Here is an 18,730-nt window from a genome sequence, read left to right on the forward strand (position 1 = left end):
GGAAAGAACTAAAACCCTGGGGTCAAAAACAGAAGTCAATCCCAAGCCCCAGTTCAGCCACATGCCAGCTGTGTGTCCTTGGGAAAGTCACCTTACACATCTAGGCCTTAATTTTCTCAACATAAAATGGTACAAACTGATGCCTACCTGGCAGGATTTTGTGAGGCTAAAAAACAAGATCAACATGTAAAGCAAGGTACATAGCACACAATAGGCCCTCAATAAACAGTTGCTGGATATTTATCAGGCTCCTCTGGTAGCTCAGATATTAAAGAATCCACCTGGAATGCAGAAGACCTGGGTTCTCTCCCTGGATCAGGAACATCTCCTGGAGAAAGGAGTGGCTAACCACTCCAGTTTTCTTGCCTAAAGAATTCCATAGACCGAGGAATTCCAGCTGAGCTATTTAAAATCCTAAATGATGATACTGTTACAGTGCTGCTTTCAAAATGTCAGCAAATTTAGAAAACTCAGCAGTGATCACAGTACTGGAAAATGTCAGCTTCACTCCAATCCCAAAGAAGGGCAATGCCAAAGAATGTTCAAACTACTGTACAATTGCACTTATTTCACATACTAGCAAGGTAATGCTCAAAACCCTCCAAGCAAGGCTTCAGCAGTACAGGAATTGAGAACTTCCAGATGCATACGTTGGATTTAGAAAAAGCAGAGGAACCAGAGATCAAATTGCCAACATGCATTGGATCATAGAAAAAGAAAGAGAGTTCCAGAAAAGCATCTACTTCTGCTTCATGTTCTCTCCTCCATCCTCTGAGTGGATACAGGAGACTCTAAGGCCCTAGACAAGAGAAAAGAGCCTGAGATGAAAAGAACCTGGGCCAGGAATTATTCCATGAACAATCATCCCAGTGACTAGAAATACCTATGTTGGACCAATATATGAGCAAGAAATATTCTTTTGTAGTATTAATCTACTGGATTTCAGGATTTGTTTCAGCATCTGGAGAATCCAATTCCTATGATAAAGTAGACCAAATGAACAAAATGAATTTGGCCGCTCCAGGGATTTGAGAGATAGATATTCCACCTGCAAGTGAATTTCCATGACTTCAAAATTGCCATAAAGGAAAAGCTTGTGGGGAATTAACCTAGGAGGTAGTGTCCATAATAATATTCATCATTTCTGAGAGCTTTCTTGTGCCACACACTGTGTTAAGCATTACTCATGCTCTATCTCAGATACCACTCATAATAGCCATACACAATAAATATTAGTAAGCCCATCTTACCATGAAGGGAACTGAGGTCAGTGAAATTAAGGAATATTTTCTCATTTTCACAGCAGAGAACTGACTCTATGTCATGAGACACTGATGGCTCCATTTTGTCCAGAGATGGGGGAGGAATAGGTATGCCCTAGGGTCCTCTGCGGAGAAGGCAATGGCACCCCACTCCATCATTCTTGCCTGGAAAATCCCATGGATGGAGGAGCCTGGTAGGCTGAAGTCCATGAGGTCGCTAAGAGTCGGACACGACTGAGCAACTTCACTTTCACTTTTCACTTTCATGCATTGGAGAAGGAAATGGCAACCCACTGCAGTGTTCTTGCCTGGAGAATCCCAGGGAAGGGGGAGCCTCATGGGCTGCCATCTATGGGGTCGCACGGAGTCAGACATGACTGAAGCGATTTAGCAGCAGCAGCAGCAGGGTCCTCTGGGAGCTGACAGTGGACAGGAGTGTCCCCAGATCAGTGAGTACAGAAATTAGAGAATACTATCATTTCCAGATGGCAGGGGAAAGCCAATGTTCAGACTTCGAAATATTTACCACAGGTCAGCCCTGCCCAGTGTCTCATGCTTGACTGTGATATATTATTTATTTATTACCTGTATCCACCTGATGCATTATTCACATCTGTGGGTTTGAAAGCCTTCCCCTACCTTTTTAAGTCAACCACTAAATGACTGTACTTTGAAATCTCACTGTGTGAACTCAGGCAAGTTATTTAACCTCTCTGAGCATCAGTGCTCCCATCCAAAGTATAAAGATAATAAAGTTCCAACTCCCTTGGGTTGTAAAAATTAAACAGTGTGATACATGTAAAGTGCTTGCCTTGGCATATGCTCAATCAGTTGGGTATATGCAAGTATGTATATGCATGCACAAATATGCTGTGTGCCTACCTAAAATAGAGATAATATTAACTCCTTTGGTACCAAGAGAATTGACTAAAATAACATACTTCCAGTCAGGATAGCATCTTGCACAAAGGAAACGTTCAAATAATCTTAGCTGTTACTATTATTTCAAGTCACCCGCCACTGGCATTGAACAGGGATGAAGAAGTTCCTGGTTTGAGGTCTGGGTCTCCTGGGTAGCAGCCTCAGCCAGGGCAGCTAAACTATCTATGCCTTAGTCAACAACACGGGGATAATGATTGTCACTGCAGAGGATTTTTCTAAAAGCATTGACTAATGTATAAAAATACTCTATAGATGGCAATAAATTTTAAAATATATATAATTAGAGTTACTTGGGGACAGACATATCCTCTATTCTTATTATTAACAGGAAGAAGAGTTTGCTTTATTAGTAGTCTCCCAGTACCCAACACAATGACTGGCACATAGTAGGTACTCAATAAATGCTGAACAACCGAATGAATGAACAAATGTATGAATGAATGGGTTGCATGTCTGAGACTATTTTAAGCTTCCAGAACTCAGAGTGTTTGTCTCTGATGCAAATTTCTTTTGGAATAATTATCTGTATAATCCACTGGCCCAGGGCCACTATCTTGGTTTTCGATAACAATGATGAGGACTTTCCAACCCTTTCCGATAAACATAACAATAATAATAATTAAATGCTTTACTTTGAAAAGGCCTTAACATCTATCATTGCATTTTATTCTATCAGCACCCTTATAAAAGCAAGAGTTATTATTTTCATTTTGCAAATGGAAAAAAAATTGAGCCTGATAAATGAAATTCAATTTTTCTAATTCAAGCCAGTGGCCTGTCTGGAATTTCTAGAAGAAACTTTATTTCAGTTATTCTTTCCCTTCCTCAGAAATCTAGCATCCTGATTTAGGGATCTGGAAAACTGCCATCATTGTCAGTGTTCCTCAGTGTTCATTCCAGATCAGATATTTGCTCTACTATAAGAAGTAAATGGCATCATCTTCTACACGATTGTCCAATCTAGAAATCTGGAAATTTTCCTGGGTTGCTCCTTGTGTCTTATACCCCTCCAGTCTATACCCCACACACTATTCCCCTCTGGCATGTGCATTCACAAGCCAGTCACCAAGGTTTGTCCATTCTTCCTTTAGATCATCTCTAGAACCATTTTGTCCATCTCTACCATTCCTGCAGTAGATGAGGCCACCATAATTTCCCATCTGGATGACTTCATTTTCTGATTGACCGCTTTTCTTCCATCCTAGCCGCTCTGACAATTCCCCACATTCTCAGTGGTCTTTTAAATATATATATTCTATGTCATCACCTTGAGATAGAATATAAACTCTTCTCATAGCCGTGGAGAGAATCCAAACTCTTCACATGACCCACTGGCCCTTCAAGATTTGCCCTCTGCCCTCCTGACTTTCTCTCTGACTACCATCCTCTCGAACTCACATTCCCACCGCAGAAAAGTCCTTGAAATTTCTAGAGTGCTCCCTGCCCTCTCTTACCTCTGATCCTTCACACACATTGTTCCCTCCTCTCTATATCATTCTGTTCCCCAAGGCCTGCCTCCCTTCTATATCATTTTATTCCAAGACTCATCACAAATATCTCAGACTCAACTCTCCCTTGTTCTTGCAATCTCCTTATTCATGCATTCAGCACTTGTTGCTATTTACATGGTCCCATCACCAGTAGTGAGAGCTAAATAAGGTTGCATTGAGCCACTATTTTTCAATGAATTTTACTCCTTCCCAAAGCACTTCCAAATACTCTGTGAATTCCAGGGCAATATAACTTCATAGGTTCCTCTGAGAGACCACATTGTGCCCACTGGGAAACTCAAGCTTTTCTCCAGTTTTCACATTAGAAAACAAGTCTCACTGATACAAAAAAGGATTGTTTGACTGTCCTATAATATTTGGAGATTCCCAGAGAGGGAGTTTGGGGCTGGTGGCTTAGATGGTTAAGAATCTGCCTGCAGTGCAGGAGACCCAGGTTCAATCCCTGGGTCAGGAAGATCCTCTGTAGAAAGAAATGACAACTCACACCAGTATTCTTGCCTGGATAATTCCATGGACAAAGGAGCCTTGCAGGCTACAGTCCATGGGTTTGTAGAGTCAGACACAACTGAGCAACTAACACACACACTAAGAGAGGTATTTCAAGATGCTATGCAGAAGCACATATCCGTCTGCCACTTTTCTGGAACATTCTCCATTTAGATGCCCTTCACACTCACCCTCCTTATGTCTTGCAAAACAGCCTAACAAATCCCTCCTTCAAAATGTTAGCCAATAGCCACATACAACTACTGAACACTTGAAATGTGGCCAGTTCAAATGAAGATTTGCCATAAATGTGGAAAACACACTAAATTTCAAAAACTTCATACACAAAAAGAATGCAGATATCATTGATAATTTCAATATGATAATATTTAGATAAATTAAATTATTTCACTTGGTTTTTTTTTATTTTTGATGTGGTTACTAGAAAATTTATAACTTTGTATGTAACCTAAATTGTATTTCTATTAGATAGCATTTATCTAAACCACTGGGTTCACCAATGGCAGTTGTTTTCTCAGGAAAAATTCCAATGCCAGGTTTTAAAATTATGTTTAATATCTTTCTCCCCTTCATACACTATACAGTGAAAACACTATAACACTAAAGTTCATCTTATCATAGTTTATTTTCCCAGTGATAAAGTAAGAGGGGCTTGTTCATTTGACAAACAGTTCTGGAACTTCACAATATGCTGGTACTAGGGATTTGAGGTGAATGAAATAACATAGAACCCACCATCAGGGCTGGATTAAGAAGAACTTTATGATCCCTTCTATTTCTAAAATATTCAAGTCACCTCAAATCCTCAATTTTCAGTTGCATGATCTAGAATTCCCCTGCTTGTGGTCCAAACATGAAGTCAGAGTCTTGGAACCTGAGAAATGTTTTTCCATAGAGATTCCATTATAAAACATGAAATATAAAGCCCTAGACTACTATATTTATTTAATTGATAATTTCAGTAATATATTATTATTCTGAAAACATGGTACATTTTTTTTAATTGTCTCATTTAATTTTCAAATCAACCATAAGATTCAACATTAATATATTGGCTTTTCAGATGAAGGAACTAACATTCAAAGAAGTTTAGCAACTATCCAAGTTCACACAGCGTAAAATATTAAAACTGGTGCTTGAAGAAAGGTTTGTACAGGTGTGGAGGAGGGGGGTGCTGAAAACCATAGCATGTGTCATTAAACCAAGGTAGAACTGGAGGAAAAGACTCTTCTTCCTTTCCCTTTACTGAACACTCCATTAGATTTTCTTGCCTTCCCTGTTGGAATTTGATCCAGAGCATGAAAGCTGTAAGAATCCTGAAACAAACAGGACTTTTTCTCTTACAACTTGTAGCTTACAAAGGATGGAAAATCCAACATACCCTGATTTAAGCCAAACAAAGATGGAGGCAGAGTCAGAATTATTGCCTCAGTAATTACAAAGTTATGGATATTTGGCTTCCAGCATAGCTTGCAGTAGTTCAACCCATGTCATCAGGCCCTGATTATCTATCCATTTCTTGGCAATTTGATCTCTGGTTCCTCTGCCTTTTCTAAATCCAGCTTGTACACTTACTCCTTGGAAGGAAAGTTATGACCAACCTAGATAGCATATTCAAAAGCAGTGTTAGTTGCTCAGTTGTGCCCGACTCTTTGCGACCCCATGGACTGCAGGCCACCAGGCTTCTCTGTCCATGAGATTTTCCAGGCAAGGATACTGGAGTGGGTTCTGCTGGATCATCAAAAAAGCAAGAGAGTTCCAGAAAAACATCTATTTCTGCTTTATTGACTATGCCAAAGCCTCAAGTGTGGATCACAATGAACTGTGGAAAATTCTTCAAGAGATGGAAATACCAGGCCACCTGACCTGCCACTTGAGAAACCTGTATGCAGGTCAGGAAGCAACAGTCAGAAGTGGACATGGAACAACAGACCGGTTACAAACAGGAAACGGCGTCCGTCAAGGCTGTATATTGTCACCCTGCTTATTTAACTTATATACAGAGTACATCATGAGAAACATGGGGCTGGAAGAAGCACAAGCTGGAATCAAGACTGTCAGGAGAAATATCAATAATCTCAGATATGCAAATGACACCACTCTTATGGCAGAAAGTAAAGAGTAACACAAAAGCCTCTTGATGAAAGTGAAAGAGGAGAGTGAAAAAGTTGGCTTCAAGCTCAACATTCAGAAATGAAGATCATGGCATCTGGTCCCATCACTTCATGGCAAATAGATGGGGAAACAGTGTCAGACTTTATTTTTTGGGGTTCCAAAATCTCTGCAGATGGTGATTGTAGCCATGAAATTAAAAGACGCTTACTCCTTGGAAGGAAAGTTATGACCAACCTAGGCAGCATATTCAAAAGCAGAGGCATTACTTTGGCAATAAAGGTCTGTCTAGTCAAGGCTATGGTTTTTCCAGTGGTCATGTATGAATGTGAGACTTAGACTATAAAGAAAGCTGAGAGCTGAAGAACTGATGCTTTTGAACTGTGGTGTTGGAGAAGACTCTTGAGAGTCCCGTGAGCTGCAAGGAGATCCAACCAGTCCATCCTGAAGGAGATCAGTCCTGGGTGTTCATTGGAAGGACTGATGTTGAAGCTGAAACTCCAATACTTTGGCCACCTCTTGCGAAGTGTTGACTCATTGGAAAAGACTCTGATGCTGGGAGGGATTGGGGCAGGAGGAGAAGGGGATGACAGAGGATGAGATAGCTAGATGGCATCACCGACTCGATGGACATGAGTTTGAGTAAACCCTGGGACTTGGTGATGGACAGGGAGGCCTGGCGTGCTGCAATTCATGGGGTCACAAAGAGTTGGACACAACTGAGCGACGGAACTGAACTGAACTGAACTGATAGATATTTATGATAAAGAATTGGCTCACATGGTTATGAAAGATAAAAATTTTAAGATAAGCCCTTGGCAAACTGGAAATCCATAAGACTCAGTGATTTACGTTCCAATCCAAGTCTGAGGGTTGATGGTATAATTTTTAATCTGAATCCAGAGGCAGAAGACTGGTGTCCCAGCTCAAAGACAGCCCAGTAGAAAGGATGGTTTCTTTCTTACTCAACTATTTATTCAGGCTTTCAGCAGATTGGATGAGGCCCACCTACTTTGGGGAGGGCATTCTGCTCTATTGTCTGAAAAAGTTGGCTTAAAGCTCAACATTCAGAAAATGAAGATCATGGCATCCAGTCCCATCACTTCATGGGAAATAGATGGAGAAACAGTGGAAACTGTCAGACTTTATTTTGGGGGGCTCCAAAATCACTGCAGATGGTGACTGCAGCCATGAAATTAAAAGACGCTTACTCCTCAGAAGAAAAGTTATGACCAACCTAGATAATATATTCAAAAGCAGAGACATTACTTTGCCGACTAAGGTCCGTCTAGTCAAGGCTATGGTTTTTCCTGTGTGGAAAAACCACATCATGTATGGATGTGAGAGTTGGACTGTGAAGAAGGCTGAGTGCCGAAGAATTGATGCTTTTGAACTGTGGTGTTGGAGAAGACTCTTGAGAGTCCCTTGGACTGCAAGGAGATCCAACCAGTCCATTCTGAAGGAGATCAGCCCTGGGATTTCTTTGGAAGGAATGATGCTAAAGCTGAAACTCCAGTACTTTGGCCACCTCATGCGAAGAGTTGACTCATTGGAAAAGACTCTGATGCTGGGAGGGATTGGGGGCAGGAGGAGAAGGGGACGACAGAGGATGAGATGGCTAGATGGCATCACTGACTCGATGAACGCGAGTCTGAGTGAACTCCAGGAGTTGGTGATGGACAGGGAGGCTTGGCGTGCTGCGATTCATGGGGTCACAACGAGTTGGACACGACTGAGTGACTGAACTGAACTGAACTGAATCTCATACAAAAACACCTCTACAGACTCACCCAGGAATGTTTAACCTAATGTCTGGGCACCCTCATGGCTCAGTCAAGTTGACACATAAAATTAAGTATCAAAGAAGCTACTTCCCCTAAATTCCAAGGGTCCAGCAACAGTATATTAGTCTGAGACTTTATATTATACATTTTACAATGGAGTTTCTATAGCGAAATATCACACAAGTTCAATCCTCCTCACTCCCTCATGTTTGGATTCCAAATGAGTGGTGTGATTCTTAGATTGCACCACTGAATATCAGAAATTTGATGTTTTTATGCTGGATGTCTTCATCCAGAAGGTTAGCATAACAAAATAAGAGCTCAGGTTTTGGGTTTGGATCACTTCAGGTCAGTTCAGTCGCTCAGTCGTGTCCAACTCTTTGCAACCCCATGGACTGCAGCACACCAGGCTTCCCTATCCATCACCAACTCCCAGAATCTGCTCAAATATGTCCATCAAGTTGGTGATGCCATCCAACTATCTCAGCCTCTCTCATCCCCTTCTCCTCCTCCATTCAATCTTTCCCAGAATCAGGGTCTTTTCCAGTGAGTCCCCTCTTCACATCAGGTAGCCAAAGTATTGGAGCTTCAGATTCAGGTGAACAGAACCCAGACTGAAACCTTCCAAGGAATATTTAGGACTGATTTCCTTTAGGATTGATTGGTTTAATCTCCTTACAGTCCTTGGGTTTGGATAGACCTGGGTATACATCCCATCACCATCACTTTCATGCTGAGTGGCTCTGAGCATATCTCTTTAACATCTCTGAACTTAAGTTTCATAATCTATGTTCTGGGAATAATAACAGCACTTCTTCCCAGAGAATAATGGTTTTGAGAAAATACAAAGAATTTTAGCATTGGGGCTCCCAGTTGATAGGCTCCCAAGTAGTAAATAATTTTTGAATCTCAATGTTATTGCCTTATTGAAAATGCCCCCATGACTTAGGTGTTAAGTCACTGAAGAGAAGGTTGATAAACACATGAGTTGTGTCTAAGGAGGTCTATAAAAGAGGCTCTCTCATAGTCTGTTTGCTTTAAAGAATCCAAGACTTCAACTAGGTGAGTTTTAAACTTCTTTTTTTGTGAAGTGCTTCTTTCTGTCAGCATTTATGATCATCTATTACACTAGGTGCTATAGGGGTCACAAAAGAAATAGAAGAGACAGAAGATGAGGAAATGTAGTGATCAGTGTGGATTCAGAGCCCAGCTCTATGACTTTTTTTTCCCCCAGCTTTACCACTTTTTGAATGTGTGACTTTGGGCAGGTTATCTAACCTCATCAAGAAAATGAAAATTGTACCTATCTAACAGTATGATTTTGAAGATTCAATGAGATAACGCCTGAAAATATCTAGAATTTAGTTAAGAACAATGTTAGAACTCTTCTGCCCACGGGTGGGAGCTGATTTTTTGGGAGAGAAAATAAGATACACAGAGAAGCCATTTGTATTATGTTTACAATGGACCGGAATTTGCGTGCTGATTTATCGTGTTCTTCATGTTGTTATTGTCATAGTAAAAGAAAAATAAAAGATACTTTCCCTGCCTCCACCCATGCTGGAATAAAAGGATTTTGTTGGGGGAAAAAAATGCAGCCGCATCGAGGAATCAAGCTGAAGTGATCTTAGACAGGTGTAACGAGAGTGAAGGAAGCAGAGAGGGAAGTATCCTAAGACTGGGAGCACCTGGTGAGGGGCGGGGAGGCTATCCTCAAGAGAAGACTCCTGGACCCTAAGGAATCAAGACCCCACCCAGAAAAAAACAACTTCCGGGGTCTCTTCCTTTGAGCCTGGGAAGGCTAGGTGAGCGCCTCCAGCGATCAGAGGACCAACTGTCAGCTAGGGTACCCACAAAAGCAACCTCAGATGGAGATCTCTGAGGACCAAGGATAAACCTTTCTTCAATTTTCTTTAGCCTGTGGGGTTCTTTTAAAATCCCAGTGGGAATACAGACCGAACTCCACCAACCAAACAGATGAGCCTTGAGGATGGATTTGATTTGTTGCAATAATTGGAGAAGGCAATGGCAACCCACTCCAGTACTCTTGCCTGGAAAATTCCATGGATAGAGGAGCCTGGTAGTTTGCAGCAGTCCATGGGGTCGCTGAGGGTCAGACACGACTGAGTGACTTCACTTTCATTTTTCACTTTCATGCATTGGAGAAGGAAATGGGAACCCACTCCAGTGTTCTTGCCTGGAGAATCCCAGGGATGGCAGAGCCTGATGGGCTGCCATCTATGGGGCAGCACAGAGTTGGACACGACTGAAGCGACTTAGCAGCAGCAGCAGCAGTAGTAATGATAATAGATTTCTTGAATCTGAATGCCATTTATAAGTAAGGCTTTGCTAAACATGTTCACTCATATCCTGTCTAACAAACGTTAATCAGGTACCAAATTGTCCAAATCACCCTATGAGACAGGCTTCAATACTTCCACCTAACAGTGAAAGAAACTGAGGCTACAAGATTACAACAAATTGTTTTAGATCACAGTTAGTGAGAAATGGTTAAAGAACATTTATAGCACCGACTATATATTTGACACAGGGTAGGTGGTTAATACATATGTATTGAATTGATGACTGAATGAACAAAATAGGTAACTTCTCAGTAAAATCCAATTGAAATAAAACTGGATAAAAATAAAAGCTGGCATGTGCCAAAATTGTTTTAGAACTAGATTCATCTAATCTCCAGACAACCCTAAGAGATATGTTGTCTCTGTTTTACAGATGAAAAAGCCAAAGTCAGAAAAGTTCAGACATTTGCTCTGTTACTTGCCTAGGAAGTGGCAAAGTCAGCATTTAAACTCAGTATGTCTGACTCCACAGGCCAAGTATTTAAGTAGTGTATTACCTGGTGTCTGGATGGGATACAAAGTGAAGGAACAATCCTAGGAGTTGGCACAACAGGACATCACTTTTTTCTTTCTAAGATTGGGAAACAGGTAACATGAAGGTTAAGAGCAAGAGCTCTGGAGAGAGAAAAACTTAACCCCAAATCCCAGCTCCAACACTTTCTAACTCTGTGATCTCAGTCAAGTGACTTTGTTCTCCTGGGACCCAGTAAGATAGAGGTGACAATCAATTGTGGAGAGAAGCAAATGTTTCAGCCCCTAACTCAGTACACAAGACCTGGTGTAATGGCAATAAATGGTGTTAATCATAATTATAAAAGCAGTGACTAGAATGGCAGTTATGATAATGATGTTGATGATACCAGTGATAAGGAAGGAGGAGGAGGAGGTGGAGGTGGGGAAGAGGAGTCCCTTCCAGGGAGAAGGGACTTCTAAGAAGGGTTTTGAAGATAGAGAGGGATACAAGGTCAGAGAAGAGAATATTCCCCAAATTGGGCAGGGGCATGAAGGAGGATAGTACATCAAAAGACACAGACATTAACTTTGGAACCCACTCTTTGCCAAGCATCTGTTAGACACCAGGGAGAGAAGAGCCCCAGACAGGCAGATGAAGAGGCAGCCCCTGCTACCCCAAGGCCCAGCAGCTTAGCCCCTACAGTCTACAGCCGTTTTTCAGCAAGTCTGTTATTACAGCCCAGATGTCTTCACTCGGAGACACTGGGTGGCACACACGACAAGACTGAATTTCCAGCCACATCCTCCACATCCATTTTGGCATAGATGCTATTTGCAGGGACCAATCAGAAGTGTCATCTTAAATGCAACTCCCTTGATTGGAGTAACATCCTCCCAGGGCTTTGAGTGTCTCAGTACACACAGACAGATACTGCTTGTGCTTGAAGTGTTAGGTTTGCCTGAAGCAGTTGAGCAGAGACCCAAATTCAGAGAACAATTTGCCACTCATAAGGAGCTATCACTCAGAAATGCACTGACCGGATTTGAAGAATCAAGGCCATCACCTCTGGCTCCTGCATTGCTCTACTTAGATTGGATGATCTTGAGACATGGGGCTTCCAAGGTTCAGGGTCTAATAACAGTTTTGTTAACTAAACAAAGACCCCATCCACTGGGGCTAGGAACCAGAGAAGCCAGTATAAGAATCAAAAAGCCAGGAGAAGAAGAATGAGTCTCATGCTTCCTCCTCCCTCTTCTGTCAATGGGATTTCCACTTGTTGCCGTTGTTATAGACCTTGGTTGTTCAAATCATGGTCCATGGGCAAGCAGTGGTAGCATCATCTAGGAACTTGTTAGAAATGCAGTATCTTAGGCCTTATCCCAGCCTTGCTGAATCAAAATCTGTATTATTACAAGACCCCAGGTGATTCTTGGGCACATCACAATGTGAGAGGCATGGTTTGGAGTGAATCACAGCCTCTGAACTCATGCACATAGCTGGAAACACATCACTGTAAATTTAACTAAAGGCAAAGCAGTCATACGTTTATGAAAGAATCAGAACAGCTACCATTTATCAAGGGGCCCTGGCATACCAAAGATCTTCCACTTCTCTTCTCCCACTTTCCAGATTCAGCACTGAGACTCAGAGAGGCAATGCAACTTAAACAAGGTTATCCATCTGGTAAGTGACAGAGCTGGGCCAATTCTGGTTTATCCCCAGACCAGGGGATATGGCTCACCTTCCCAGAGCACGTGGCCATAGGCGTTATTATCAAGGAAGATGGAAATGGTTCTTGGATGGGACACCAACAGTGTCAGCCACATCTGGACTGGAAGAGTAGACTTTGTTCACAAAGCTCTGACACTCATGAAATGAGGGACGTCTGTCAAGAGAGAGCAGTCATTGCCTCAAAGAAGGAAGGGTCTGAAGCAGGAAATGATTCCTCTGCTAGTGCCTGGGTACCCAAGGGTTCGTTCTCCTCCATTGCCTGTCCTCGTAATAGCACAGGAAGGAAGGGAACTGATTTTGCTCGGTGCTTGAGCCACGTGATTTCACTTCTTCCTCAAACAGGTCTTGTCATTGTTCTCACTATACAGATGAGTAAAGTGTGGTTTGTAAAGTGAAAGTGAAAGTCGCTCAGTCGTGTCCAACTCTTTGCGACCCCATAGACTATACAGTCCGTGGAATTCTGCAGGCCAGAATACTGGAATGGGTAGCCTTTCCTTTCTCCAGGGGATCAAGGTGATATCAATTCCCCAAAGACAGCTGAGACTCAGATCCCCTCTGGTACAACAGCAGAACCCAAGCCCGTCTTACAATATGACACAAAAGATGATAATGTCCTGGACTAAGAGAGCAGCAAAAGAAATGAGAAAGGAGATAAATAGAGGAGACTTCACAGAAGGAGAATCTGCCAGTCTGCGTCTTTCTTCAGCAAAAGCAATATTAAAGGTCATTCTGCAATTTAAAGTTGACCACTGTTAAGCATGGTCAAGTGACTCATCATCTTTGTCAGAGTTAATTGTTTAGCATTGAATTTCCGAGGGTTGGAGAAAGAACACTTTCAGTCACAGGGGATCCTGTTCAATTACAGAGCATCCTCTTCTTCCACGTCCTTCTCCCTGATGTTTACAATAATTTCCAGAAGGAATATAAGTGAGATCGGAGGCAACTACCTCCAAATAAAATATCCCATGTCCATGGGAAGACATGGCCAAAAGAACCTGCAAGATCTTTTACCCCCTAGGATGCTGTTACTCACCTGACATCCACACACACTCTCTTTCCATCTCACCATCTTTACTTCCATTTCATCTCATGGAATTGACCATTCTTCTTAGGGCCTAACACAATTCCTCCCACCTCAACTCCCTATCTCCTCCAAAGCTGGAGAATCTTTTGGACCAAATATTTGAATATTAAGGAGGAGCTTTTCTCTCATGTAAAACTGCTAAGCCTATTTCCCACCTGAAAACAAATCCAGAATGAATGTTAACATGTCCTCCCATGTACAGAACCCCAATCAAAGTTAATCCATCTACAGAAAAGCAGAATCTTGAATGCAAGAAACTGTAGTGATGGCTTCCTAACTGCTCATTTGATTCTCTATTGATTGAGAATTCACATCTACTCTCACGTCACTCAAACTAATCTTCCACACAACCTTCAGAGTGATGTTTTTAAAAAATCCAAATTAGATTATGTCATTATTCTGCTTAAAGCTTTCAGTGACCTCCCATTGCATTATGATAAATTCCAAACTTGTTAACATGGCCTGTGAAGTTCCACATGATTGGGTCCCTGCCTTCTTCTTACATATTCTCTGATGCTTCTTTATAAGTAAATATCACCCTTAGATCTGGAAAAAGAGGAGTCCTCATCCTAGGCCCTCACAGTGTACACAGCCCACAAACACAGAAAAATAAATTTTTAAAGGACACTAGGACAACTCTTAAAACCACTTGAGATCTGTCATTCAATTTCAGCACACGGGGACCTATACCCTTAAAGATGCACTCGTATGACTAACACGATTCAAGCCGTAGGGAAATGCTCCCTGCATCTTTTGCTTTGTATCTTTAACGAGGCAACTGCTTCCAAATGCCTTGAAGGACTGTCTCTGATACCCTTGCTGATTTTGGAAACAAACACTGCTTGGAAGTCGGAGATCTCAGCATTTCACTTAGGTAAGAGAAAATACGAATTAATTGACTCATCACATCCTTCCTCTCAGATAACACAAATGCAATACATTCTTACCAAATGAAGCAGTGTTTCCTAATAATGTCAAGCAGCCATTTTCTTGCTTCCCTTCATGTTTCAATTCATGAATCCAGAGGTACTCACAGATTAGCACAGTATTTGCAATGGTTGGACATGATAGCTCAGAAATATTTAGCAATATTAAATGATGTATATTACCCTGAAGTTTATATGTAGGTCTAGATTCTATTCAAGGCAAGCATGAAGCATGATATCTAATTTTTACATTGATAACTAGCTGAACCTTGCATGCTAAAATTAGTTAATGAGTTTGAATTTCTTTTTAAATAGTCTTATTTATTTTACTTTCTTAGCTGTGCTGTATCTTTATTGCTGTGCAGGCTTTACTTAGCTGTGTCTAATGGGGTCTACTTTTCATTATAGTGTGCAGGCTACGCATTGCTGGCTTCTCTTGTTGTGGAGCACGGACTCTAGGGCACATGGGCTTCAGTAGATGTGATACGCAGGCTCAGGAGTTGCAGTTCCTGGGCTCTAGAGCACAGTCAATAGTTATGGTATATGGGCTTACTTGCTCCATAGCATGTGGGATCTTCCCAAGCTAGGGACCAAACCCTTGTCTCCTGCATTGGCAGGCAAATTCTTTACTGCTGAGCCACCAGGGAAGCTCTTCTATTTAAGTTCTTAAAGCCTTGATTTGCTTTATTTAAATCATTTTGATTTGTATTTTGATATTCATATAATATCAATCTCAGTAGAATCCCTTGAATTCCTCAAGTGCAATGTCCTCTTTCCTACCTCAGGGCCTTTGCACATGTAGCTTCCCTCACTTGGGTCGTACTTCCCCTCAGTACACTTCTGGACAACTCCTCTCACAGTTTATGAGCAAGTGCGTGAAAGCCACTCAGTCATGTCCCACTCTTTACAACCCCATGAACTGTAACCCTGCAGGCTTCTCTGTCCATGGAATAAAATATTGGAGTGGGTAGGCATTCCCTTCTCCAGGGGATTTTTCTGACTCAGAGATTGAACCCGGGTCTCCTCCATTTCAGGCAGACTCCTTACCATCTGAGCCACCAGGGAAGCCTCTCACACTTTCTACGTCACCTTAAACTTTTCACTCTCTAGGAAGCCTCCTTGGTTCCTGGCTGTGTTCCTTTTTCATGTATACCCATCAACCTCTTTTATCATCTATATCTTTATCATGTATACCATACAACCTCTTTTGTACGTTTTGGTTCAACATCTGCCTTCTCCAGTAGACTGTAAGCTCCTTGAAGGTAGAGACTGGGTCTGTCTTGTTCACACCTTTCTCTGTAGCACCTGGAAGAGAACACAGTATACATCAGATTCTCAGTAAATGTCATTCGACTAAACCAATAACTGGGCAGAGCGCCAGCTCCAACCAAACTGAATTGGAATTGCTTATTTAGGTCTTTCCAGTCATATCATGAGCCTGAGGCCAAAAACTGGCAAACCCTGGGCTACAAGTGGCCTGAAGTTTGATTAGTTTGTCCTGCAAAATACTGACGACACCATGTCTTTAAATTTTTGAATTAACTGCCAATGTTTACAAACTGGGAAATTACACCTTAAAAATCCAGGTTTTTGTCTCGTCCTGAAAAAGCTAAAGATCTGGTAACATTTTCACATGGTAATGCTCCTCTGAGCTGAGATGCATCAGCTCCTACAGAGTGCTCAGTTGCTCTGCCCACCACCGTCCTTATCTACTCTATCTCACTCCTTCCATTACATGCCTGTGGCTGAGAGTAACAGTCCATCACCAAACTTTTCTCTTCTCCCTGAGCTCAAAGCTATATTACATTTTGCTGCCTACCTTGCATATAGGTATGGCCACATGACTGAGTACTAGCCAATGAATTCTGATAACATGTGATGAGGATCACTTCCAGTCCCAGCCCATAAAAAGCTCCCACGCAAGGTTTTCTCTCTCTTCCCTCATCTGTCACCTGAATATTTATATTCAGGGCAATTCTGGAAGGCACATGTAAAAACCTCATCAGCCTAGATTCCTGAAAGATTGGGTAGAAACTTCCCTACCTAACTGCTGCCCACCAGGAACACCCATTTGGGACTGTTTCATTAGAGAGTAAAACATTTTTATTGTGTGAAAGCCACTGAAATGTCGGGTTTTATTTTTCACAGCAATTAATGTTACTCTAATACAGCCTCCATAAGGCATTTGAATTTGGTATCCCTGCATAGGGTTTTGCTGGTAGCTCAGATGGTAGAGAATCCACCTGCAATGCTAGAGACCCAGGTTCAATCCCTGGGTCAGGAAGATCCCCTGGAAAAGGGAATGGATACTGACTTCAGTACTTTTGCCTAGAGAATTCCATGGACAGAGGAGCCTGGTGGGCTACAGTTGATGGGATCCAAGAGTTGGATACAACTGAGTGACTAACACACACATATGCACACACATCTGTGCATAAGCTTTTGGAAAACAGAGATGATATCTTGTTCACTCCTTTATCTGCAGGGCCTACCATAGTGCTGGGCCCATGGTGGATGCTCAAAACATGTTTGCTCATGAACAAATTGCAGGAATAGAAAGAATCCATGTAAACTGCAAAGCAGAGCAGAGACAGGCCAACTCTACCCCACCACACTCCTTAATGGCAGCACCAGCCCTATCTATCACCAACTCCTAGCCTTGTAGTCCAGATTTCTCCTACAATACCCTCTCCAGTTGGCCTCAAATCTCCCTTATCTCCCATGCCCTCATGGCCCATACCTGTGCAAAGGACAATAGGAAGTGACGTGGAATTGGCAGAAAGAGATAGGCACATAGTTAAAGAAGCTGCTTGGAAAATAAATTACATGGAACCAGCTGCTACTCCTACTCAAATCTCACCTGGAAACTGCTCGTGAAGTCCCTGCTTCTGCTTCCTTCTCTTGGTTGCAGAATGCCCCGGAAACAGAGTTCCATTGGCAAGAAGAAGAACAGAACAAAATCTACCTTCAAAATCATGCATCACCAAATATTTATTACATGACCAGCTTAGATAATAGTGGATGCTGAGCAATTTCTATGTGTGCCTTCTTGTCCAGGAATGTGAATATTAACAACCTATATTTTAGATCACAGCTTAAAAATCCCATTTGATATTGAAACACCCATGTGATTATATGCAGGCAGGATAGGGATAGATGCATTACACAGATGCAAAATGTTCTCAGACTTTTGGTTTATATATGCCAGGCACTATGCTATGAACCTTGAATGCCTTATTTCATTCAAAGCTTAAAACTACTCTGAGGCATTTTCTATTACCATTGTGTCTATTTTACTACTGAGGACTCTGAGGCCTAAAAAGATACAGTGACTTGCTTTGACCCATAAGATAGTAAGACTTAGAGCCACAAATTGAACCCCTGTCTGTCTGACTCTAAGGTGCTATATATTTCCTAGCTTAGTAGAATTTGAGCAGTAATTGAGTTATTTTTGTTATGTATATGTTTGTCTTCTCTACTAGATTACGAGCTCCTCTAGGCAAAGACAGACCCATAACACTCTTCCCAGCAAGCACCATGCCTGACACTTCCAACAGTATATATGTGATGGATGACGCACAAAAAACGAACAGTGAATGAGACTTTAAACGACCTATCCACAGTCACAGACCCCGTAGCTCCCTGACTTGAGACTCAGAGTTTTGAATCCAAAAACTTTTCAATAATAGTAATAGGAATAACAAGAATAATAGCTATCATTTATTGAGAACTCACATCAAGCATTTTTATGCCTACACTGTTTCATTTAATTATTGAAATAACCTTGTGAAATGGGTGTAATAATCCCTTCATTTTGAACAGGGGCTCAATGAGATTAAATAACTTGCCCAAGATCACCCAGCTAACTAAAATCAAAACTCAGTTTGTCATATCTGGGTGACTTAACACTTCACACCTTACTTTTCTGAGAGTTGGACCCAGTCTCTGTAACTGTGCAAGGTGATTATATCCTTCCAAACCATGACTTTCCACATTTGACTATAAGAACCCCACTGCTCAGATGGAGATGAGATAAGCCCCACCTCCAGAGGAA

The sequence above is a fragment of the Capricornis sumatraensis genome, chromosome 3 (assembly GCF_032405125.1).
Source record: "Capricornis sumatraensis isolate serow.1 chromosome 3, serow.2, whole genome shotgun sequence".
In the NCBI taxonomy this organism is placed as follows: Eukaryota; Metazoa; Chordata; class Mammalia; order Artiodactyla; family Bovidae; genus Capricornis; species Capricornis sumatraensis.